The sequence below is a fragment of the Oncorhynchus gorbuscha genome, linkage group LG18 (assembly GCF_021184085.1).
Source record: "Oncorhynchus gorbuscha isolate QuinsamMale2020 ecotype Even-year linkage group LG18, OgorEven_v1.0, whole genome shotgun sequence".
NCBI classification, from domain to species: domain Eukaryota; kingdom Metazoa; phylum Chordata; class Actinopteri; order Salmoniformes; family Salmonidae; genus Oncorhynchus; species Oncorhynchus gorbuscha.
The window spans coordinates 3,829,516-3,853,133 of NC_060190.1; the positions used below are offsets into that span (position 1 = coordinate 3,829,516).

At 51.6% G+C, this 23,618-nt stretch overlaps 1 pseudogene; it reads left to right on the top strand.

The window, feature by feature from the left end:
- Positions 1-19,875, top strand: part of LOC124003157 — a 23,974-nt pseudogene extending 4,099 nt beyond the window's left edge.
- Positions 19,876-23,618: the final 3,743 nt, after the last annotated feature.

A 23,618-nucleotide genomic window follows, 5' to 3' on the forward strand; every position in this document is an offset into this window, starting at 1 on the left:
GAGAGACAACTCTGCATGTGATGTTGGCCAGAGAGACAACTTGCATGTGATGTTGGGCTAGAGAGACAAATCTGCATGTGATGTTGGCCAGAGAGACAACTCTGCTTGTGATGTTGTGAGAGACAACTGTTGGGTTACATTTCTCATATTTACATAGAGACAACTCTGCTTGTGATGTTGGCCAGAGAGACGACTTGCATGTGATGTTGGCCAGAGATTCGACTCTGCTTGTGATGTTGGGTTAGAGAGACGACTCTGCTTGTGATGTTGGGTTAGAGAGACGACTCTGCATGTGATGTTGGGTTAGAGAGACGACTCTGCATGTGATGTTGGGTTAGAGAGACTACTCCGCTTGTGATGTTGGGTTAGAGAGACAACTCTGCTTGTGATGTTGGGCTAGAGACAACTCTGCTTGTGATGTTGGGTTAGAGAGACAACTCTGCTTGTGATGTTGGGTTAGAGAGACAACTCTGCTTGTGATGTTGGGTTAGAGAGACAACTCTGCTTGTGATGTTGGGCTAGAGAGACAACTCTGCTTGTGATGTGATGTTGGGCTAGAGAGAACTCTGCTTGTGATGTGATGTTGGGCTAGAGAGACAACTCTGCATGTGATGTGATGTTGGGCTAGAGAGACAACTCTGCGTTCTGATGTGATGTTGGGCTAGTGAGACAACTCTGCTTGTGATGTGATGTTGGGCTAGAGAGACAACTCTGCTTGTGATGTGATGTTGGGCTAGAGAGACAACTCTGCTTGTGATGTGATGTTGGGCTAGAGACAACTCTGCTTGTGATGTGATGTTGGGCTAGAGAGACAACTCTGCATGTGATGTTGGGTTAGAGAGACAACTCTGCATGTGATGTTGGGCTAGAGAGACAACTCTGCATGTGATGTTGGGCTAGAGAGACAACTCTGCATGTGATGTTGGGCTAGAGAGACAACTCTGCATGTGATGTTGGGCTAGAGAGACAACTCTGCATGTGATGTTGGGCGAGAGAGACAACTCTGCATGTGATGTTGGGCTAGAGAGACAAATCTGCATGTGATGTTGGGCTAGAGAGACAACTCTGCTTGTGATGTGATGTTGGGTTACATTTACATTTACATAGAGAGACAACTCTGCTTGTGATGTTGGGCTAGAGAGACGACTCTGCATGTGATGTTGGGCTAGAGAGACGACTCTGCTTGTGATGTTGGGTTAGAGAGACGACTCTGCTTGTGATGTTGGGCCAGAGAGACGACTCTGCATGATGTTGGGTTAGAGAGACGACTCTGTATGATGTTGGGTGAGAGACTACTCCGCTGTGATGTTGGGTTAGAGAGACGACTCTGCTTGTGATGTTGGGTTAGAGAGACGACTCACTTGTGATGTTGGGTTAGAGAGACGACTCTGCTTGTGATGTTGGGTTAGAGAGACGACTCTGCTTGTGATGTTGGGGTTAGAGAGACCCACTCACAGATGTTGGGTTAGAGAGACGACTCTGCTTGTGATGTTGGGTTAGAGAGACGACTAGTTTGTGATGTTGCTAGAGAGACGACTGCTTGTGATGTTGGTTAGAGAGACGACTCTGCTTGTGATGCTGGGTTAGAGAGACGACTCTGCTTGTGATGTTGGGTTAGAGAGACGACTCTGCTTGTGATGTTGGGTTAGAGAGATCGACTCCTGCTTGTGATGCTGGGTTAGAGAGACCCACTCTGCATGTAATGTTGGGCCAGGAGAGACAACCCTGCATGATGTTGGGCCAGAGAGAGACGACTCTGCTTGTGACCGCGACACTAGTAGCAACAGAACTATGTAGCCGGCGGAGGCTGTAAGGAAAATGTAGAGAAACATTCAAGTCTCTCTCTCTCTGTCTGTGTGTGTAGGATGGAGGGCAGCCGATGAAACCAGGGTTTGCAGCAGGTACTTCAGCTGCTGAAGGACTCAGTCTCCAGACACAGCCACACAGAGAGCTGTGCAGGAAGTATCCTCTCAAACACACAGCAGTGTGTCTGGTACGAGGGAGAGAGAGGCTGTGGGATTGTTTTCCATAATGTGTCTCATCGGGGTGAGTGTAGGATAAGTCATGAATGTGTTCGGGGATTGTTGGGATTTGCCATGCTGATTGTTTCCTATCAGTGAAGGGTTGTTCCTAACAGTGTGTAGAAACTGGAACAGCTCAACCAGTTCCCAGACTTCAACAACTATCTCATCTTCGTCCTTACAAGCCTCAAATCAGAGGGTAAGTGTGTGTAAGATCTATATCAAATGGTTGAGAGCATTAGTCAGTGGTTACTAATCGTTCCCTCTTTCCTTTCAAACCAACCCTTCTCTGTAGATGAGCCGACCTGTTCTCTAAGTGGTCTCATATTGAAGAACAATGTGAAGGCCCACTACCAGAACTTTCCTCCTCTGGTCGCTGACTTCATCAAGAGGGAATGTCTCAACAACATCGGAGATCCCTCGCCCTCATCAGAGCAACCATCGGTAAGAGAGAGAGAGAGAGAGAGTGTGTGTGTGTGTGTGTGTGTGTGTGCTGCAAAGTGAGTCAGGATGTGTGGGTGGTTGAGCCTTTGCAGGTACTGGTGTCAGTCTGTGGGGAGTATGCGTTAATCAGCAAGCTGAAGTGTGTATTCAACTTTCAGTTTCAGGTTTTAATGTCACATACAGTGAAATTCCTTCTTGCAGCTCTAAACCATCAATGCAGTTATCAATAGTAGTACTAAGAATAACAAGGAAGAACAGAAACCCACAATAAATCCTGTTGTGTATACATGTGTGTGTGTATGTGCCTATTAGTTAGTGTGTGTAACCCTGTGCCTCCTGTCTCTCAGGCATCTTGATAACAACCATAGCATCTAAAGAGAGCTGCAGACATGGCCTGAACTCCTCCCCTCAACTCTGTAACCTGCTCAACTCTGAAGACTACAATACCTGCGAGGTCACACACACACACACGCTCCCATCTCATCCTTTGATTGTTCATGTAGGGCCTATGTTTAACTTTCTCTGTGCGTTTGCGTGCAGGGGTTCTTTCGGAGCACTGCAGAAGATCTGTGAGATTCTTCAGAGCTGTTGACAGTGATGCTCTCAACAGACCCCTGAACATCATGATCCCCAAGTTCCTACAGTTCTTTAAACACTGCAGCCCAAAGATCAGGTCTGTCTGTCGGTCCGTCCGTCCGTCCTCGCTCCATGCTCCCTCCTGACAAGTAGTTGATTTCTTCTTAAGGCAGCTATTGAATGCAACCAACTTTGTTTCTGCTCCCTCCCTCTCTCCTCCCTCCCTCCCTCCCTCCCTCCCTCCCTCCCTCCCTCCCTCCCTCCCTCCCTCCCTCCCTCCCTCCCTCCCTCCCTCCCTCCCTCCCTCCCTCCCTCCTCCCTCCCTCCCTCCCTCCCTCCCTCCCTCCCTCCCTCCCTCCCTCCCTCCCTCCCTCCCTCCCTCCCTCCCTCCCTCCCTCCCTCTCCCTCCCTCCCCCCTCTCCCCCTCTCCCCCTCCCTCTCCCTCCCTCTCTCTCCCTCTCTCCCTCCCTCCTCCAGGTCTCATGCCATAGCGTGTGTGAATCAGTTCATCAGCAGTAGAGCCCAGGCTCTGATGGATCACATTGACACCTTCATCGAGGTGAGACGGGGGTTGTGACTAAAATGGCACCCTAGTCCCTATATAGTGCACAACTTTAGACCAAATTATTTACAGAAATATTTTATTTTATTTGTAATAATGACAATTAAACCAATACTGAATGAACACTTATTTTAACTTAATATAATACATAAATAAAATCATTTTAGCCTCAAATAAATAATGAAACCTGTTCAATTTGGTTTAAATAATGCAAAAACAAAGTGGAGAAGAAAGTGCAATATGTGCCATGTAAGAAAGCTAACGTTTCAGTTCCTTGCTCAGAACATGAGAACATATGAAAGCTGCTGGTTCCTTTTAACATGAGTCTTCAATATTCCCAGGTAAGAAGTTTTAGGTTGTAGGAATTATAGGACTATTTCTCTCTATACCATTTGTATTTCATATACCTTTGACTATTGGATGTTCTTACAGGCACTTTAGTATTATCAGTGTAACAGTATAGCTTCCGTCCTTCTCGTCGCCCCTACCTGGGCTCGAACCAGGAACACATCGACAACTGGCATCCTCGAAACAGTGTTACCCACAAAAGTTGTTCCCCTTGCAGAGCAAGGGGAACAACTACTCCAAGTCTTAGAGCGTGTGACGTTTGAAACGCTATTAGCGCGCACCCCGTTAACTAGCTAGCCATTTCACATCACATCGATTACACCAGCCTAATCTCGGGAGTTGATAGGCTTGAAGTCATAAACAGCTCAATGCTTGAAGCACAGCGAAGAGCTGCTGGCAAACGCACGAAAGTGCTGTTAGAATGAATGCTTACGAGTCTGCTGCTGCCTACCAGAGCTCAGTCAGACTGCTCTATCAAATATCAAATCATAGATTTTTTATTATAACATAATAACACACAGAAATATGAGCCTTAGGTCATTAATATGGTCAAATCCAGAAACTATAATTTTGAAAACAAAATGTTTATTCTTTCAGTGAAATGCGGAATCATTCCGTATCTAACGGGTGGCATCCCTAAGTCTAAATATTGCTGTTACATTGTACAACCTTCAATGTAATGCCATAATTATGTACAATTCTGGCAAAATCATTACGGTCTTTGTTAGGAATAAATGGTCAGTTCGCAACGAGCCAGGCGGCCCAAACTGCTGCATATACCCCGACTCTGCTTGCACGGAACGCAAGAGAAGTGACACAATTTCCCAAGTTAGAAGAAATTCATGTTAGCAGGCAATATTAACTAAATATGCAGGTTTAAAAATATATACTTGTGTATTGATTTTAAAGAAAGGCATTGGTGTTTAGGGTTAGGTTCACATTGGTGTTTATGGTTAGGTTCACATTGGTGTTTATGGTTAGCTTCACATTGGTGTTTATGGTTAGGTTCACATTGGTGTTTATGGTTAGGTTCACATTGGTGTTTATGGTTAGGTTCACATTGGTGTTTATGGTTAGGTTCACATTGGTGTTTATGGTTAGGTTCACATTGGTGTTTAGGGTTAGGTACATTGGTGTTTAGGTTCACATTGGTGTTTATGGTTAGGTTCACATTGGTGTTTATGGTTAGGTTCACATTGGTGTTTATGGTTAGGTTCACATTGGTGTTTATGGTTAGGTACATTGGTGTTTATGGTTAGGTTCACATTGGTGTTTATGGTTAGGTACACATTGGTGTTTATGGTTAGGTTCACATTGGTGTTTATGGTTAGGTTCACATTGGTGTTTATGGTTAGGTTCACATTGGTGTTTATGGTTAGGTTCACATTGGTGTTTATGGTTAGGTTCACATTGGTGTTTATGGTTAGGTTCACATTGGTGTTTATGGTTAGGTTCACATTGGTGTTTATGGTTAGGTACACATTGGTGTTTATGGTTAGGTTCACATTGGTGTTTATGGTTAGGTTCACATTGGTGTTTATGGTTAGGTTCACATTGGTGTTTATGGTTAGGTTCACATTGGTGTTTATGGTTAGGTTCACATTGGTGTTTATGGTTAGGTTCACATTGGTGTTTATGGTTAGGTTCACATTGGTGTTTATGGTTAGGTTCACATTGGTGTTTATGGTTAGGTTCACATTGGTGTTTATGGTTAGGTACACATTGGTGTTTATGGTTAGGTTCACATTGGTGTTTATGGTTAGGTTCACATTGGTGTTTATGGTTAGGTTCACATTGGTGTTTATGGTTAGGTTCACATTGGTGTTTATGGTTAGGTACACATTGGTGTTTATGGTTAGGTTCACATTGGTGTTTATGGTTAGGTACACATTGGTGTTTATGGTTAGGTACACATTGGTGTTTATGGTTAGGTTCACATTGGTGTTTATGGTTAGGTTCACATTGGTGTTTATGGTTAGGTTCACATTGGTGTTTATGGTTAGGTTCACATTGGTGTTTATGGTTAGGTTCACATTGGTGTTTATGGTTAGGTTCACATTGGTGTTTATGGTTAGGTTCACATTGGTGTTTATGGTTAGGTTCACATTGGTGTTTATGGTTAGGTTCACATTGGTGTTTATGGTTAGGTTCACATTGGTGTTTATGGCTAGGTTCACATTGGTGCAACGACAGTGCTTTTTTCCCCCCCTCTCTCTCCAGAGTCTAAATGTTTATAATAATGACCCCCCCCCCCCTCTCTCTCCAGAGTCTAAATGTTTATTATAACGACCCCCCCCCTCTCCAGTCTAAATGTTTATTATAACGACCCCCTCTCTCTCAGTCTAAATGTTAATTATAACGACCCCCTCTCTCCAGTCTAAATGTTTATTAGAACGACCCCCCACCTCTCCAGTCTAAATGTTTATTAGAACGACCCCCCCTCTCCAGTCTAAATGTTTATTATAACGACCCCCCTCTCTCTCCAGAGTCTAAATGTTTATTATAACGACCCCCCTCTCTCTCCAGTCTAAATGTTTATTATAACGACCCCTCCCCTCTCTCTCCAGTCTAAATGTTTATTATAACGACCCCTCCCCCTCTCTCCCAGTCTAAATGTTTATTATAACGACCCCCCCTCTCTCCAGTCTAAATGTTTATTATAATGACCCCCCCCCTCTTTCTCCAGAGTCTGTTTGCTCTAGCGGGGGATGAGGACTGTGAGGTGAGGAAGAACGTGTGTAGAGCTCTGGTCATGCTGCTGGAGGTCCGGATAGACCGACTCATACCACACATGCACAGCATCATACAGGTACCTCCTACGAACTCTGACCTCTAACCCTATGACCTCATACCACACATGCACAGCATCATACAGGTACCACCTACGAACTCTGACCTCTAACCCTATGACCTCATACCACACATGCACAGCATCGTACAGGTACCACCGACGAACTCTGACCTCTAACCCTATGACCTCATACCACATGCACAGCATCATACAGGTACCACCTACGAACTCTGACCCCATGACCCTGTGCACTTTTGACCTTCCTCAGACACTCATTCATCACTCATGTTCCATGTGTTTTTATAAACGTCCTACACTCAATCTGTTCTGCTATTTCTCTCTCTCTCTCTATTCTTATGGCCCCATACCTCTTTTCCATATTGCCTTCTGTTTCTATAAGAGATCTCTCTCTCCTCCCCAGTACATGCTCCAGCGAACCCAGGACCCAGATGAGAATGTCAGTCTGGAGGCCTGTGAGTTCTGGCTCACCCTGGCTGAGCAGCCCGTCTGCAAGGAGGCCCTGTCCGGGCACCTGGTCCAGTAAGTACACACCCGCCCGCACACGGGGGCAGTGACACTCACATACACACACTCGGATACACACACTCGGATACACACACTCGGATACACACACTCGGATACACACACTCGGATACACACACTCGGATACACACACTCGGATACACACACTCGGATACACACACTCGGATACACACACTCGGATACACACACTCGGATACACACACTCGGATACACACACTCGGAGACACACACTCGGAGACACACAGATGAAGTGATGGCTGGGTGAGTTTTTAGTAGGGGTGTAGCTGGATAAAGAGGACTAGTGTGGTTATCACCATCTCTCCTGTCTCTCTCCAGACTCATCCCTATCCTGGTGAATGGGATGAAGTACTCTGAGATAGACATCATCCTCCTAAAGGTGAGTTTAGTCAGTCAGTCAGTCTGTGTGAGTGATTGTGAGTCTGTATGTCCCACTCCTAATACACAACAAGAGAGAACCATGACTAAACGTTTCCCTCCCTCCCTCCCCCAGGGAGATGTAGAGGAGGAGGACGACACCGTACCAGACAGTGAGCAGGACATCAAGCCTCGCTTCCACAAGTCACGCACTGTCACCCTGCAACACGAGGGAGGAGAGGGGGAGGAGGCGGAGGACCACGACGATGACGATGACGACGATGACACGCTCTCCGACTGGAACCTGCGTGAGTGGTTGAGGGATTGCTTGACAGCTCAGCTGACCAATCAGAGCCGGGGAAATAGGATTGGCAGCCAGTCTTTAGTGTTTGTCCCGCCAAGAGAGAAGATTTAGGGCCAGTTTTTCCAGTTCTCAGTTGATGTTACTGATTACCCATGAAGATACACACACACACACACACACCTGGTCTAAATCAGTCACTGTTTAACTAGCGGTGCAGTAAGTGTTGTAACCTCTGTCTCTCTCTCTAACAGGGAAGTGTTGTAACCTCTGTCTCTCTCTCTAACAGGGAAGTGTTGTAACCTCTCTCTCTCTCTCTAACAGGGAAGTGTTGTAACCTCTGTCTCTCTCTAACAGGGAAGTGTTGGAACCTCTGTTTCTCTCTCTAACAGGGAAGTGTTGTAACCTCTCTCTCTCTCTCTAACAGGGAAGTGTTGTAAACTCTGTCTCTCTCTAACAGGGAAGTGTTGTAACCTCTGTCTCTCCCTCTCTCTCTAACAGGGAAGTGTTGTAACCTCTGTCTCTCTCTCTCTCTCTAACAGGGAAGTGTTGTAACCTCTGTCTCTCTCTCTCTCTCTAACAGGGAAGTGTTGTAACCTCTGTCTCTCTCTCTAACAGGGAAGTGTTGGAACCTCTGTTTCTCTCTCTAACAGGGAAGTGTTGTAACCTCTAACAGGGAAGTGTTGTAAACTCTGTCTCTCTCTAACTGTTGTAACCTCTCTGTCTCTCTCTCTCTAACAGGGAAGTGTTGTAACCTCTGTCTCTCTCTCTCTCTCTAACAGGGAAGTGTTGTAACCTCTGTCTCTCTCTCTAACAGGGAAGTGTTGTAACCTCTGTCTCTCTCTAACAGGGAAGTGTTGTAACCTCTGTCTCTCCCTCTCTCTCTAACAGGGAAGTGTTGTAACCTCTGTCTCTCCCTCTCTCTCTAACAGGGAAGTGTTGTAACCTCTGTCTCTCCCTCTCTCTCTAACAGGGAAGTGTTGTAACCTCTGTCTCTCCCTCTCTCTCTAACAGGGAAGTGTTGTAACCTCTGTCTCTCTCTCTCTCTAACAGGGAAGTGTTGTAACCTCTGTCTCTCTCTAACAGGGAAGTGTTGTAACCTCTGTTTCTCTCTCTAACAGGGAAGTGTTGTAACCTCTCTCTCTCTCTCTAACAGGGAAGTGTTGTAACCTCTGTCTCTCTCTCTCTCTCTCTAACAGGGAAGTGTTGTAACCTCTGTCTCTCTCTCTCTCTCTCTCTAACAGGGAAGTGTTGTAACCTCTGCCTCTCTCTCTCTCTCTAACAGGGAAGTGTTGTAACCTCTGTCTATCTCTCTCTCTCTCTCTCTCTCTAACAGGGAAGTGTTGTAACCTCTGTCTCTCTCTCTCTCTCTCTCTAACAGGGAAGTGTTGTAACCTCTGTCTCTCTCTCTCTAACAGGGAAGTGTTGTAACCTCTGTCTCTCTCTCTAACAGGGAAGTGTTGTAACCTCTGTCTCTCTCTCTCTCTCTCTCTCTCTCTCTCTCTCTCTCTCTAACAGGGAAGTGTTGTAACCTCTGTCTCTCTCTCTCTAACAGGGAAGTGTTGTAACCTCTGTCTCTCTCTCTCTAACAGGGAAGTGTTGTAACCTCTGTCTCTCTCTCTCTCTCTCTAACAGGGAAGTGTTGTAACCTCTGTCTCTCTCTCTCTCTCTAACAGGGAAGTGTTGTAACCTCTGTCTCTCTCTCTCTAACAGGGAAGTGTTGTAACCTCTGTCTCTCTCTCTAACAGGGAAGTGTTGTAACCTCTCTCTCTCTCTCTAACAGGGAAGTGTTGTAACCTCTGTCTCTCTCTAACAGGGAAGTGTTGGAACCTCTGTTTCTCTCTCTAACAGGGAAGTGTTGTAACCTCTCTCTCTCTCTCTAACAGGGAAGTGTTGTAACCTCTGTCTCTCTCTAACAGGGAAGTGTTGTAACCTCTGTCTCTCCCTCTCTCTCTAACAGGGAAGTGTTGTAACCTCTGTCTCTCTCTCTCTCTCTCTCTAACAGGGAAGTGTTGTAACCTCTGTCTCTCTCTCTCTCTCTCTAACAGGGAAGTGTTGTAACCTCTGTCTCTCTCTCTAACAGGGAAGTGTTGTAACCTCTGTCTCTCTCTAACAGGGAAGTGTTGTAACCTCTGTCTCTCCCTCTCTCTCTAACAGGGAAGTGTTGTAACCTCTGTCTCTCCCTCTCTCTCTAACAGGGAAGTGTTGTAACCTCTGTCTCTCCCTCTCTCTCTAACAGGGAAGTGTTGTAACCTCTGTCTCTCCCTCTCTCTCTAACAGGGAAGTGTTGTAACCTCTGTCTCTCTCTCTCTCTAACAGGGAAGTGTTGTAACCTCTGTCTCTCTCTAACAGGGAAGTGTTGTAACCTCTGTTTCTCTCTCTAACAGGGAAGTGTTGTAACCTCTCTCTCTCTCTCTAACAGGGAAGTGTTGTAACCTCTGTCTCTCTCTCTCTCTCTAACAGGGAAGTGTTGTAACCTCTGTCTCTCTCTCTCTCTAACAGGGAAGTGTTGTAACCTCTGCCTCTCTCTCTCTCTCTAACAGGGAAGTGTTGTAACCTCTGTCTATCTCTCTCTCTCTCTCTCTCTCTAACAGGGAAGTGTTGTAACCTCTGTCTCTCTCTCTCTCTCTCTCTAACAGGGAAGTGTTGTAACCTCTGTCTCTCTCTCTCTAACAGGGAAGTGTTGTAACCTCTGTCTCTCTCTCTAACAGGGAAGTGTTGTAACCTCTGTCTCTCTCTCTCTCTCTCTCTCTCTCTCTCTCTCTCTCTCTCTCTCTCTCTCTAACAGGGAAGTGTTGTAACCTCTGTCTCTCTCTCTCTAACAGGGAAGTGTTGTAACCTCTGTCTCTCTCTCTCTAACAGGGAAGTGTTGTAACCTCTGTCTCTCTCTCTCTCTAACAGGGAAGTGTTGTAACCTCTGTCTCTCTCTCTCTCTAACAGGGAAGTGTTGTAACCTCTGTCTCTCTCTCTCTCTCTCTAACAGGGAAGTGTTGTAACCTCTCTCTCTCTCTAACAGGGAAGTGTTGTAACCTCTGTCTCTCTCTAACAGGGAAGTGTTGTAACTCTGTCTCTCTCTCTCTCTAACAGGGAAGTGTTGTAACCTCTGTCTCTCTCTCTCTAACAGGGAAGTGTTGTAACCTCTGTCTCTCTCTCTCTAACAGGGAAGTGTTGTAACCTCTGTCTCTCTCTCTAACAGGGAAGTGTTGTAACCTCTGTCTCTCTCTCTCTCTCTCTCTCTCTCTCTCTCTCTCTCTCTCTAACAGGGAAGTGTTGTAACCTCTGTCTCTCTCTCTCTAACAGGGAAGTGTTGTAACCTCTCTCTCTCTCTCTAACAGGGAAGTGTTGTAACCTCTGTCTCTCTCTCTCTAACAGGGAAGTGTTGTAACCTCTGTCTCTCTCTCTCTAACAGGGAAGTGTTGTAACCTCTGTCTCTCTCTCTCTCTAACAGGGAAGTGTTGTAACCTCTGTCTCTCTCTCTCTCTAACAGGGAAGTGTTGTAACCTCTGTCTCTCTCTCTCTCTAACAGGGAAGTGTTGTAACCTCTGTCTCTCTCTCTAACAGGGAAGTGTTGTAACCTCTCTCTCTCTCTCTAACAGGGAAGTGTTGTAACCTCTGTCTCTCTCTAACAGGAAGTGTTGGAACCTCTGTTTCTCTCTCTAACAGGGAAGTGTTGTAACCTCTCTCTCTCTCTCTAACAGGGAAGTGTTGTAACCTCTGTCTCTCTCTAACAGGGAAGTGTTGTAACCTCTGTCTCTCTCTCTCTCTAACAGGGAAGTGTTGTAACCTCTGTCTCTCTCTCTCTCTCTAACAGGGAAGTGTTGTAACCTCTGTCTCTCTCTCTCTCTCTAACAGGGAAGTGTTGTAACCTCTGTCTCTCTCTCTAACAGGGAAGTGTTGTAACCTCTGTCTCTCTCTAACAGGGAAGTGTTGTAACCTCTGTCTCTCTCTCTAACAGGGAAGTGTTGTAACCTCTGTCTCTCTCTAACAGGGAAGTGTTGTAACCTCTGTCTCTCTCTCTAACAGGGAAGTGTTGTAACCTCTGTCTCTCCTCTCTCTCTAACAGGGAAGTGTTGTAACCTCTGTCTCTCTCTCTCTAACAGGGAAGTGTTGTAACCTCTGTCTCTCTCTAACAGGGAAGTGTTGTAACCTCTGTTTCTCTCTCTAACAGGGAAGTGTTGTAACCTCTGTCTCTCTCTCTAACAGGGAAGTGTTGTAACCTCTGTCTCTCTCTCTCTCTAACAGGGAAGTGTTGTAACCTCTGTCTCTCTCTCTCTCTCTCTAACAGGGAAGTGTTGTAACCTCTCTCTCTCTCTAACAGGGAAGTGTTGTAACCTCTGTCTCTCTCTCTCTAACAGGGAAGTGTTGTAACCTCTGTCTCTCCTCTCTCTCTCTAACAGGGAAGTGTTGTAACCTCTGTCTCTCTCTCTCTAACAGGGAAGTGTTGTAACCTCTGTTTCTCTCTCTAACAGGGAAGTGTTGTAACCTCTCTCTCTCTAACAGGGAAGTGTTGTAACCTCTGTCTCTCTCTCTCTAACAGGGAAGTGTTGTAACCTCTGTCTCTCTCTCTCTCTCTCTAACAGGGAAGTGTTGTAACCTCTGTCTCTCTCTCTCTCTCTCTAACAGGGAAGTGTTGTAACCTCTGTCTCTCTCTCTCTCTCTCTCTCTCTAACAGGGAAGTGTTGTAACCTCTGTCTCTCTCTCTCTAACAGGGAAGTGTTGTAACCTCTGTCTCTCTCTCTCTAACAGGGAAGTGTTGTAACCTCTGTCTCTCTCTCTCTCTAACAGGGAAGTGTTGTAACCTCTGTCTCTCTCTCTCTCTCTCTCTCTCTCTGTCTCTCTCTCTCTCTCTCTAACAGGAAGTGTTGTAACCTCTGTCTCTCTCTCTCTAACAGGGAAGTGTTGTAACCTCTGTCTCTCTCTCTCTAACAGGGAAGTGTTGTAACCTCTGTCTCTCTCTCTCTCTCTAACAGGGAAGTGTTGTAACCTCTGTCTCTCTCTCTCTCTCTCTCTAACAGGGAAGTGTTGTAACCTCTGTCTCTCTCTCTCTAACAGGGAAGTGTTGTAACCTCTGTCTCTCTCTCTCTGTCTCAGGGAAGTGTTGTTAACCTCTGTCTCTCTCTCTCTCTCTCTAACAGGGAAGTGTTGTAACCTCTGTCTCTCTCTCTCTCTAACAGGGAAGTGTTGTAACCTCTGTCTCTCTCTCTAACAGGGAAGTGTTGTAACCTCTGTCTCTCTCTCTCTCTAACAGGGAAGTGTTGTAACCTCTGTCTCTCTCTCTCTCTCTCTAACAGGGAAGTGTTGTAACCTCTCTCTCTCTCTAACAGGGAAGTGTTGTAACCTCTGTCTCTCTCTCTCTAACAGGGAAGTGTTGTAACCTCTGTCTCTCTCTCTCTAACAGGGAAGTGTTGTAACCTCTGTCTCTCTCTCTAACAGGGAAGTGTTGTAACCTCTGTCTCTCTCTCTCTCTCTAACAGGGAAGTGTTGTAACCTCTCTCTCTCTCTCTCTCTCTCTCTCTAACAGGGAAGTGTTGTAACCTCTGTCTCTCTCTCTCTAACAGGGAAGTGTTGTAACCTGTCTCTCTCTCTCTAACAGGGAAGTGTTGTAACCTCTGTCTCTCTCTCTCTAACAGGGAAGTGTTGTAACCTCTGTCTCTCTCTAACAGGGAAGTGTTGTAACCTCTGTCTCTCTCTCTCTCTCTAACAGGGAAGTGTTGTAACCTCTGTCTCTCTCTCTCTAACAGGGAAGTGTTGTAACCTCTGTCTCTCTCTCTCTAACAGGGAAGTGTTGTAACCTCTGTCTCTCTCTCTCTAACAGGGAAGTGTTGTAACCTCTGTCTCTCTCTCTAACAGGGAAGTGTTGTAACCTCTGTCTCTCTCTCTCTCTAACAGGGAAGTGTTGTAACCTCTGTCTCTCTCTCTCTCTAACAGGGAAGTGTTGTAACCTCTGTCTCTCTCTCTCTCTCTCTAACAGGGAAGTGTTGTAACCTCTGTCTCTCTCTAACAGGGAAGTGTTGTAACCTCTCTCTCTCTCTAACAGGGAAGTGTTGTAACCTCTGTCTCTCTCTCTCTAACAGGGAAGTGTTGTAACCTCTGTCTCTCTCTCTCTCTAACAGGGAAGTGTTGTAACCTCTGTCTCTCTCTCTCTCTAACAGGGAAGTGTTGTAACCTCTGTCTCTCTCTCTCTCTAACAGGGAAGTGTTGTAACCTCTGTCTCTCTCTCTCTAACAGGGAAGTGTTGGAACCTCTGTTTCTCTCTCTAACAGGGAAGTGTTGGAACCTCTGTTTCTCTCTCTAACAGGGAAGTGTTGGAACCTCTGTTTCTCTCTCTAACAGGGAAGTGTTGGAACCTCTGTCTCTCTCTCTCTAACAGGGAAGTGTTGTAACCTCTGTCTCTCTCTCTCTAACAGGGAAGTGTTCAGCGGCAGCGTTAGACGTGTTGGCTAACGTGTTTCGTGATGAGCTCCTCCCCCACCTGCTGCCCCTGCTGAAGGGCCTGTTGTTCCACCCAGACTGGGTCGTCAAGGAGTCTGGAATACTGGTGCTGGGGGCTATCGCTGAGGGTAACCCCTGACCTCTATCCCCTGACCTCTATCCCCTGACCTCTATCCCCTGACCTCTATCCCCTGACCTCTATCCCCTGACCTCTATCCCCTGACCTCTATCCCCTGACCTCTATCCCCTGATCTCTATCCCCTGACCTCTATCCCCTGACTTCTATCCCCTGACCTCTATCCCCTGACCTCTATCCCCTGACCTCTATCCCCTGACCTCTATCCCCTGACCTCTATCCCCTGACCTCTATCCCCTGACCTCTATCCCCTGACCTCTATCCCCTGACCTCTATCCCCTGACCTCTATCCCCTGACCTCTATCCCCTGACCTCTATCCCCTGACCTCTATCCCCTGACCTCGATCCCCTGACCTCGATCCCCTGACCTCTATCCCCTGACCTCGATCCCCTGACCTCGATCCCCTGACCTCGATCCCCTGACCTCGATCCCCTGACCTCGATCCCCTGACCTCGATCCCCTGACCTCGATCCCCTGACCTCGATCCCCTGACCTCGATCCCCTGACCTCGATCCCCTGACCTCGATCCCCTGACCTCGATCCCCTGACCTCGATCCCCTGACCTCGATCCCCTGACCTCGATCCCCTGACCTGATCTCGATCCCCTGACCTCGATCCCCTGACCTCGATCCCCTGACCTCCTCTATCCCCTGACCACCTCTATCCCCTGACCACCTCTATCCCCTGACCACCTCTATCCCCTGACCACCTCTATCCCCTGACCACCTCTATCCCCTGACCACCTCTATTCCCTGACCTCCTCTATCCCCTGACCTCCTCTATCCCCTGACCACCTCTATCCCCTCATCTCCATCCTTTTTTATTTTCTTAATGGAACTGAAAGCATGTGAGTCACACCCCCTCCTCTCTCCTCAGGTTGTATGCAGGGCATGGTTCCCTACCTACCAGAGTTGATGCCTCACCTCATCCAGTGTCTCTGTGATAAGAAGGCCCTGGTGCGCTCCATCGCCTGCTGGACCCTGTCCCGCTACGCCCACTGGGTGGTCAGCCAGCCCCCCGACTCCCACCTCAAACCCCTCATGACTGAACTCCTCAAGAGGATCCTGGACGGGAACAAGAGGGTTCAGGAGGCCGCCTGCAGGTGAGGGGAGGGAGTGGCTGGTGGTGAGGGGAGGGAGTGGCTGGTGGTGAGGGGAGGGAGTGGCTGGTGGTGAGGGGAGGGAGTGGCTGGTGGTGAGGGGAGGGAGTGGCTGGTGGTGAGGGGAGGGAGTGGCTGGTGGTGAGGGGAGGGAGTGGCTGGCGGTGAGGGGAGGGAGTGGCTGGCGGTGAGGGGAGGGAGTGGCTGGCGGTGAGGGGAGGGAGTGGCTGGCGGTGAGGGGAGGGAGTGGCTGGCGGTGAGGGGAGGGAGTGGCTGGCGGTGAGGGGAGGGAGTGGCTGGCGGGGGGGAGGGAGTGGCTGGCGGGGAGGGGAGGGAGTGGCTGGCGGGGAGGGGAGGGAGTGGCTGGCGGGGAGGGGAGGGAGTGGCTGGCGGGGAGGGGAGGGAGTGGCTGGCGGGGAGGGGAGGGAGTGGCTGGCGGGGAGGGGAGGAGTGGCTGGCGGGGGGGGAGAGTGGCTGGCGGGGAGGGAGGGAGTGGCTGGCGTGGTGGGGGAGAGTGGCTGGCGTGTGTGGGGGAGAGTGGCTGGCGGGGTGGGGGAGGGAGTGGCTGGCGGGGAGGGGAGGGAGTGGCTGGCGGGAGGGGAGGGAGTGGCTGGCGGTGAGGGGAGGGAGTGGCTGGCGGTGAGGGAGGGAGTGGCTGGCGGTGAGGGGAGGGAGTGGCTGGCGGTGAGGGGAGGGAGTGGCTGGCGGGGAGGGGAGGGAGTGGCTGGCGGGGAGGGGAGGGAGTGGCTGGCGGGGAGGGGAGGGAGTGGCTGGCGGGGAGGGAGTGGCTGGCGGGGAGGAGGCTGGCGTGTGTGGAGAGTGGCTGGCGTGTGTGGGGGAGAGTGGCTGGCGGGTGTGGGGGAGAGTGGCTGGCGGGGAGGGAGTGGCTGGTGGTGAGGGGAGGGAGTGGCTGGCGTGTGTGGGGGAGAGTGGCTGGCGTGTGTGGGGGAGAGTGGCTGGCGGGGAGGGGAGGGAGTGGCTGGCGGGGAGGGGAGGGAGTGGCTGGCGGGGAGGGGAGGGAGTGGCTGGCGTGTTGTGGGGGGAGTGGCTGGTGGGGAGGGGAGGGAGTGGCTGGCGTGTGTGGGTGGAGAGTGGCTGGCGGTGAGGGGTGGAGAGTGGCTGGCGGTGAGGGAGGGAGTGGCTGGCGGTGAGGGGAGGGAGTGGCTGGCGGTGAGGGGAGGGAGTGGCTGGCGGTGAGGGGAGGGAGTGGCTGGCGGGTGGTGGGTTTTTTGAGAGAATAAAGATGTTGAACTGGAATTCAAGGTGATGGGATATGGCAATGAATTAATGTTTCCTGCTCCCCCTCGCCCTCTGCCCCCCCTTTCTCTCCTCCCTCTCTCCTCCTCCCCCTCTCAGTGCGTTTGCGACCCTAGAGGAGGAGGCCTGTACAGAGCTGGTTCCCTATCTGAGCTTCATTCTGGATACTCTGGTCTTCGCCTTTGGAAAATACCAGCACAAGAACCTGCTCATACTGTACGACGCTATAGGAACACTGGCCGACTCCGTAGGACACCACCTCAACCAACCGGTTAGTAGGTAGTTGGGCTAGTTAAACACCCCTTCTAGTTACCCTCAGTTTCCCATTCGGAGGGCGGTAGTTAGTTTTCGGGAGGGCGGTAGTTAGTTTTCGGGAGGGCGGTAGTTAGTTTTCGGGAGGGCGGTAGTTAGTTTTCGGGAGGGCGGTAGTTAGTTTTCGGGAGGGCGGTAGTTAGTTTTCGGGAGGGCGGTAGTTAGTTTTAGTTAGTTTTCGGGAGGGCGGTAGTTAGTTTTCGGGAGGGCGGTAGTTAGTTTTCGGGAGGGCGGTAGTTAGTTTTCGGGAGGGCGGTAGTTAGTTTTCGGGAGGGCGGTAGTTAGTTTTCGGGAGGGCGGTAGTTAGTTTTCGGGAGGGCGGTAGTTAGTTTTCGGGAGGGCGGTAGTTAGTTTTCGGGAGGGCGGTAGTTAGTTTTCGGGAGGGCGGTAGTTAGTTTTCGGGAGGGCGGTAGTTAGTTTTCGGGAGGGCGGTAGTTAGTTTTCGGGAGGGCGGTAGTTAGTTTTCGGGAGGGCGGTAGTTAGTTTTCGGGAGGGCGGTAGTTAGTTTTCGGGAGGGCGGTAGGTTAGTTTTCGGGAGGGCGGTAAGTTAGTTTTCGGGAGGGCGGTAAGTTAGTTTTCGGGAGGGCGGTAAGTTAGTTTTCGGGAGGGCGGTAAGTTAGTTTTCGGGAGGGCGGTAAGTTAGTTTTCGGGAGGGCGGTAAGTTTGTTTTCGGGAGGGCGGTAAGTTAGTTTTCGGGAGGGCGGTAAGTTAGTTTTCGGGAGGGCGGTAGTTAGTTTTCGGGAGGGCGGTATTTAGTTTTCGGGAGGGCGGTTTAGTTTTCGGGAGGGCGGTAAGTTTTTTCCATTATTTTCGGGAGGGCGGTAAGTTAGTTTTCGGGAGGGCGGTATCTTTCTCTCCTCTTCCCCTTCGTCTTTGTTGTTTTTTACAAGTTTTCCCCCTATCTTCCTCTCTCCTCTCTCCCCCCTCGTCTTTCTCTCCTCTCCCCCCTCGTCTTTCTCTCCTCTCTCCCCCTCGTCTTTCTCTCCTCCCCCCCCTCGTTTTCTCTCTCTCTCTCCCCCCGTCTTTCTCTCCTCTCTCCCCCCTCGTCTTTCTCTCCCCCCGTCTCTCTCTCTCCCCCCCGTCTCTCTCCCTCTCTCCCCCTCGTCTTTCTCCCCCCCACCCCTCGTCTCTCTCCTCTAGGAGTACATAGAGAAGCTGATGCCTCCTCTCATCGCCAAGTGGAATGAGCTGAAGGATGAAGATAAGGACCTGTTTCCTCTGTTAGAGTGTCTGTCCTCTGTAGCTACAGCCCTCCAGAGTGGCTTCCTGCCCTACTGTGAACCAGTCTACCAGCGCTGTGTTACACTGGTGCAGAAAACACTGGCTCAAGCTATGGTGAGACGCGCGCACACACACACACGCACGCTCGTCAAACATCTCATTCCATAATCATGGGCATTAATATGGAGTCGTCGTCCCCCCCTTTGCTGCTATAACAGCCTCCACTCTTCTGGGAAGGCTTTCCACTAGATGTTGGAACATTGCTGCTATAACAGCCTCCACTCTTCTAGGAAGGCTTTCCACTAGATGTTGGAACATTGCTGCTATAACAGCCTCCACTATTCTGGGAAGGATTTCCACTAGATGTTGGAACATTGCTGCTATAACAGCCTCCACTATTCTGGGAAGGCTTTCCACTAGATGTTGGAACATTGCTGCTATAACAGCCTCCACTCTTCTGGGAAGGCTTTCCACTAGATGTTGGAACATTGCTGCTATAACAGCCTCCACTCTTCTGGGAAGGCTTTCCACTAGATGTCCAATTCATCCTAAAGGTGTTCGATGGGGTTGAGGTCAGGGGCTCTGTGCAGACCAGTCAAGTTCTTCTACTCTGATCTTGACAAACCATTTCTGTATGGACCTCGCTTTGCGCACGGAGACATTGTCATACTGAAACAGGAAAGGGGCCTTCCTCAAACGTGTTGTCACATCATTAGAAGCACAGAATCGTCTAGAATGTCATTGTATGCTGTAGAGTCAAGATTTCCCTTCACAAGAACTAAGGGTCCCGATCCATTAAAAACAGCCCCAGACCGTTATTCTTCCTCCACCAAACTTTACAGTTATCACTATGCGGCATCCTAAGATGGCGCCATTTTGAAAGTCTCTGAGCTCTTCAGTAAGGCCTGTCAGTGTGGCTGAAATGTCCAGATCCACTCATGTGAAGAGGTGTCCACATACCTTTATCTATAGCGTCAAAGACACACAGTTATCAGTGATTTAAAGATTCAGTGGTTTTTGATCTTAACTCTCTCTCTCTCTCCCCCTCTCCTCCCCCCAGATGTACAGCCAACAACCGGACCAGTACGAAGCCCCTGATAAGGACTTTATGATCGTGGCCCTGGACCTCCTCAGTGGTCTGGCTGAGGGCCTGGGGGGCCACGTTGATCAGCTGGTGTCCCGGAGCAACATCATGACACTACTGTTTCAGTGCATGCAGGTACGGAGTGTGTGTGTGTGTGCGTTTGGGGGTGGGTTTCAGTGTTAACTCTACATATGTTTGAATGACCGTTTGGTGACCACTGACCGAGACAATCTTCAAGGCATTCCTAGTCCATCTCTAAACATTTCTATAAAAAACTTTTATTCCTACTTTTATTCTGTCTCGCGCTGTTGAAAGGAGGTGCACTTGTTTCAGCTGCCCCGCGCACCGGGAGGCCAAGGGTTCCCATTTTGAACCATTTCATGTGCCCGAAGAGCAAATCTAGTGCACCTATAGCCTACCGCTGGCCAACCGGATTGATCAGAACACCATGTCTCATAGGAGTAACATGAATTTGTGCGCGTGTCAGAAATAATGCAATGTGACTCGAGTTTCTCCATCAGCTGGAAGACGGTGTCCCTTTTTTGTCAGTCTTAGTGGAGGGCAGGCTGAGGGGGCAGGCTGAGGGAGGGGGCAGGCTGAGGGAGGGGGCAGGCTGAGGGAGGGGGGCAGGCTGAGGGAGGGGGCAGGCTGAGGGAGGGGGCAGGCTGAGGGTCGGTCAGTCTTAGTGGAGGGGCAGGCTGCGGGAGGGGGGCAGGCTGAGGGACGGTCAGTCTTAGTGGAGGGGGCAGGCTGAGGGACGGTCAGTCTTAGTGGAGGGGGCAGGCTGAGGGACGGTCAGTCTTAGTGGAGGGGGCAGGCTGAGGGACGGTCAGTCTTAGTGGAGGGGGCAGGCTGAGGGACGGTCAGTCTTAGTGGAGGGGGCAGGGGGGACAGGCTGAGGGACGGTCAGTCTTAGTGGAGGGGGCAGGCTGAGGGACGGTCAGTCTTAGTGGAGGGGGCAGGCTGAGGGACGGTCAGTCTTAGTGGAGGGGGCAGGCTGAGGGACGCAGGCTGAGGGACGGTCAGTCTTAGTGGAGGGGGCAGGCTGAGGGACGGTCAGTCTTAGTGGAGGGGGCAGGCTGAGGGACGGTCAGTCTTAGTGGAGGGGGCAGGCTGAGGGACGGTCAGTCTTAGTGGAGGGGGCAGGCTGAGGGACGGTCAGTCTTAGTGGAGGGGGCAGGCTGAGGGGCAGGCTGAGGGACGGTCAGTCTTAGTGGAGGGGCAGGCTGAGGGACGGTCAGTCTTAGTGGAGGGGGGCAGGCTGAGGGACGGTCAGTCTTAGTGGAGGGGGCAGGCTGAGGGACGGGCAGTCTTAGGGGCAGGCTGGAGGGGGCAGGCTGAGGGACGGTCAGTCTTAGTGGAGGGGGCAGGCTGAGGGACGGTCAGTCTTAGTGGAGGGGGCAGGCTGAGGGACGGTCAGTCTTAGTGGAGGGGGCAGGCTGAGGGACGGTCAGTCTTAGTGGAGGGGCAGGCTGAGGGACGGTCAGTCTTAGTGGAGGGGGCAGGCTGAGGGACGGTCAGTCTTAGTGGAGGGGGCAGGCTGAGGGACGGTCTCTTAGTGGAGGGGGCAGGCTGAGGGACGGTCAGTCTTAGTGGAGGGGGCAGGCTGAGGGACGGTCAGTCTTAGTGGAGGGGCAGGCTGAGGGACGGGGCAGGCTGAGGGACGGTCAGTCTTAGTGGAGGGGGCAGGCTGAGGGACGGTCAGTCTTAGTGGAGGGGGCAGGCTGAGGGACGGTCAGTCTTAGTGGAGGGGGCAGGCTGAGGGACGGTCAGTCTTAGTGGAGGGGGCAGGCTGAGGGACGGTCAGTCTTAGTGGAGGGGGCAGGCTGAGGGACGGTCAGGCTGAGGGGGCAGGCTGAGGGGACGGTCAGTCTTAGTGGAGGGGGCAGGCTGAGGGACGGTCAGTCTTAGTGGAGGGGGCAGGCTGAGGGACGGTCAGTCTTAGTGGAGGGGGCAGGCTGAGGGACGGTCAGTCTTAGTGGAGGGGGCTGAGGGACTGAGTGGAGGGGGCAGGCTGAGGGACGGTCAGTCTTAGTGGAGGGGGCAGGCTGAGGGACGGTCAGTCTTAGTGGAGGGGCAGGCTGGAGGGACGGTCAGTCTTAGTGGAGGGGCAGGCTGAGGGACGGTCAGTCTTAGTGGAGGGGCAGGCTGAGGGACGGTCAGTCTTAGTGGAGGGGGCAGGCTGAGGGACGGGACGGTCAGTCTTAGGGGGGCTGAGGGACGGGGCAGGCTGAGGGACGGTCAGTCTTAGTGGAGGGGCAGGCTGAGGGACGGGCAGTCTGAGTCAGTCTTAGTGGAGGGGGCAGGCTGAGGGACGGGCAGGCTGAGGGACGATCAGTCTTAGTGGAGGGGGCAGGCTGAGGGACGGTCAGTCTTATTGGAGGGGGCAGGCTGAGGGACGGTCAGTCTTAGTGGAGGGGGCAGGCTGAGGGTCGGTCAGTCTTAGTGGAAGGCTGAGCAGGCTGAGGAGACGGGTCAGGCTGAGGGAGGGGCAGGCTGAGGGGCAGGCTGAGGGAGGGGAGGGCAGGCTGAGGGACGGGAGTGGAGGGCAGGCTGAGGACGGTCAGTCTTAGTGGAGGGGCAGGCTGAGGGACGGTCAGTCTTAGTGGAGGGGCAGGCTGAGGGACGGTCAGTCTTATTGGAGGGGCAGGCTGAGGGACGGTCAGTCTTAGTGGAAGGGGCAGGCTGAGGGACGGTCAGTCTTAGTGGAGGGGGCAGGCTGAGGGGCAGGCTGAGGGAGGGGCAGGCTGAGGGGGGGGCAGGCTGAGGGATCTGTCAGTCTTAGTGGAGGGGGCAGGCTGAGGACTGTGGAGGGGGCAGGCTGAGGGATCAGTCTTAGTGGAGGGGGCAGGCTGAGGGGCGGTCAGTCTTAGTGGAGGGGGCAGGCTGAGGGGGCAGGCTGAGGGAGAGGGGCAGGCTGAGGGAGGGAGGGGGCAGGCTGAGGGACGGTCAGTCTTAGTGGAGGGGCATGAGGACGGTCAGTCTTATTGGAGGGGCAGGCTGAGGGACGGTCAGTCTTAGTGTGAGGGGCAGTAATGGAGGACGTGCAGAAATGAGGGGCAGGCTGAGGGAGGGGCAGCTGAGGGACTGGTCAGTCTTAGTGGAGGGGGGCAGGCGAGGGATCTGGTCAGTCTTAGTGGAGGGGCAAACTGAGGGACTATCAGTCTTAGTGGAAGAGGCAGGCACAAGGCAGTCAGTCTTAGTGGAAGGGGCATGAGGGAAGTCAGTCAATGGAGGGCAGGCTGAGGGATCGGTCAGTCTTAGTGGAGGGGCAGGCTGAGGGACGGTCAGTCTTAGTGGAGGGGGCAGGCTGAGGAGGCGGTCAGAGCCGAGGACAGTCAAATCTTGGGAGGCAATGAGGATCAGGATTGAGGGAGGGCCCAACCTTAGGAGGAGGTGAGGCTGAGGACGTTCAGGCTGAGGGACGGTCAGTCTTAGTGGGAGGGGGCAGGCTGAGGACGGTCAGTCTTAGTGGGGGGGCAGGCTGAGGACGGTCAGTCTTAGTGGAGGGGGGCAGGCTGAAGGGACGGTCAGTCTTAGTGGAGGGGGCATATGAGGGGACGGTCAGTCTGAGGAGAGGGAAACTGAGGGGACGGTCCAGTCTTAGTGGAGGGGCAGGCTGAGCGGTCAGTCTTAGTGGAGGGGCAGGCTGAGGGATCTGGTCAGTCCTAGTGGAGGGGCAGGCTGAGGGATCTGGTCAGTCTTAGTGGAGGGGGGCAGGCTGATGGGACGGTCAGTCTTAGTGGAGGGGGCAGGCTATGACTCTGGTCAGTCTTAGTGGAGGGGCAGGCTGAGGGATTGGTCAGTCTGAGGGACTGGCTTGGTCTTAGTGGAGGGGCAGGCTGAGGGATCGGGCAGGCTGGAGGGACGATCAGTCTTAGGTGGAGGGGGTGAATGAGGGACTGCCTGTCTTAGGAGGGGGGCAGGCTGGAGGGACGGTCAGTCTTAGTGGAGGGGGCAGGCTGAGGGACGGTCAGTCTTAGTGGAGGGGGCAGGCTGAGGGGCAGGCTGAGGGAGGGGGCAGGCTGAGGGAGAGGGGCAGGCTGAGGGAGGGGGCAGGCTGAGGGACGGTCAGTCTTAGTGGAGGGGGCAGGCTGAGGGACGGTCAGTCTTAG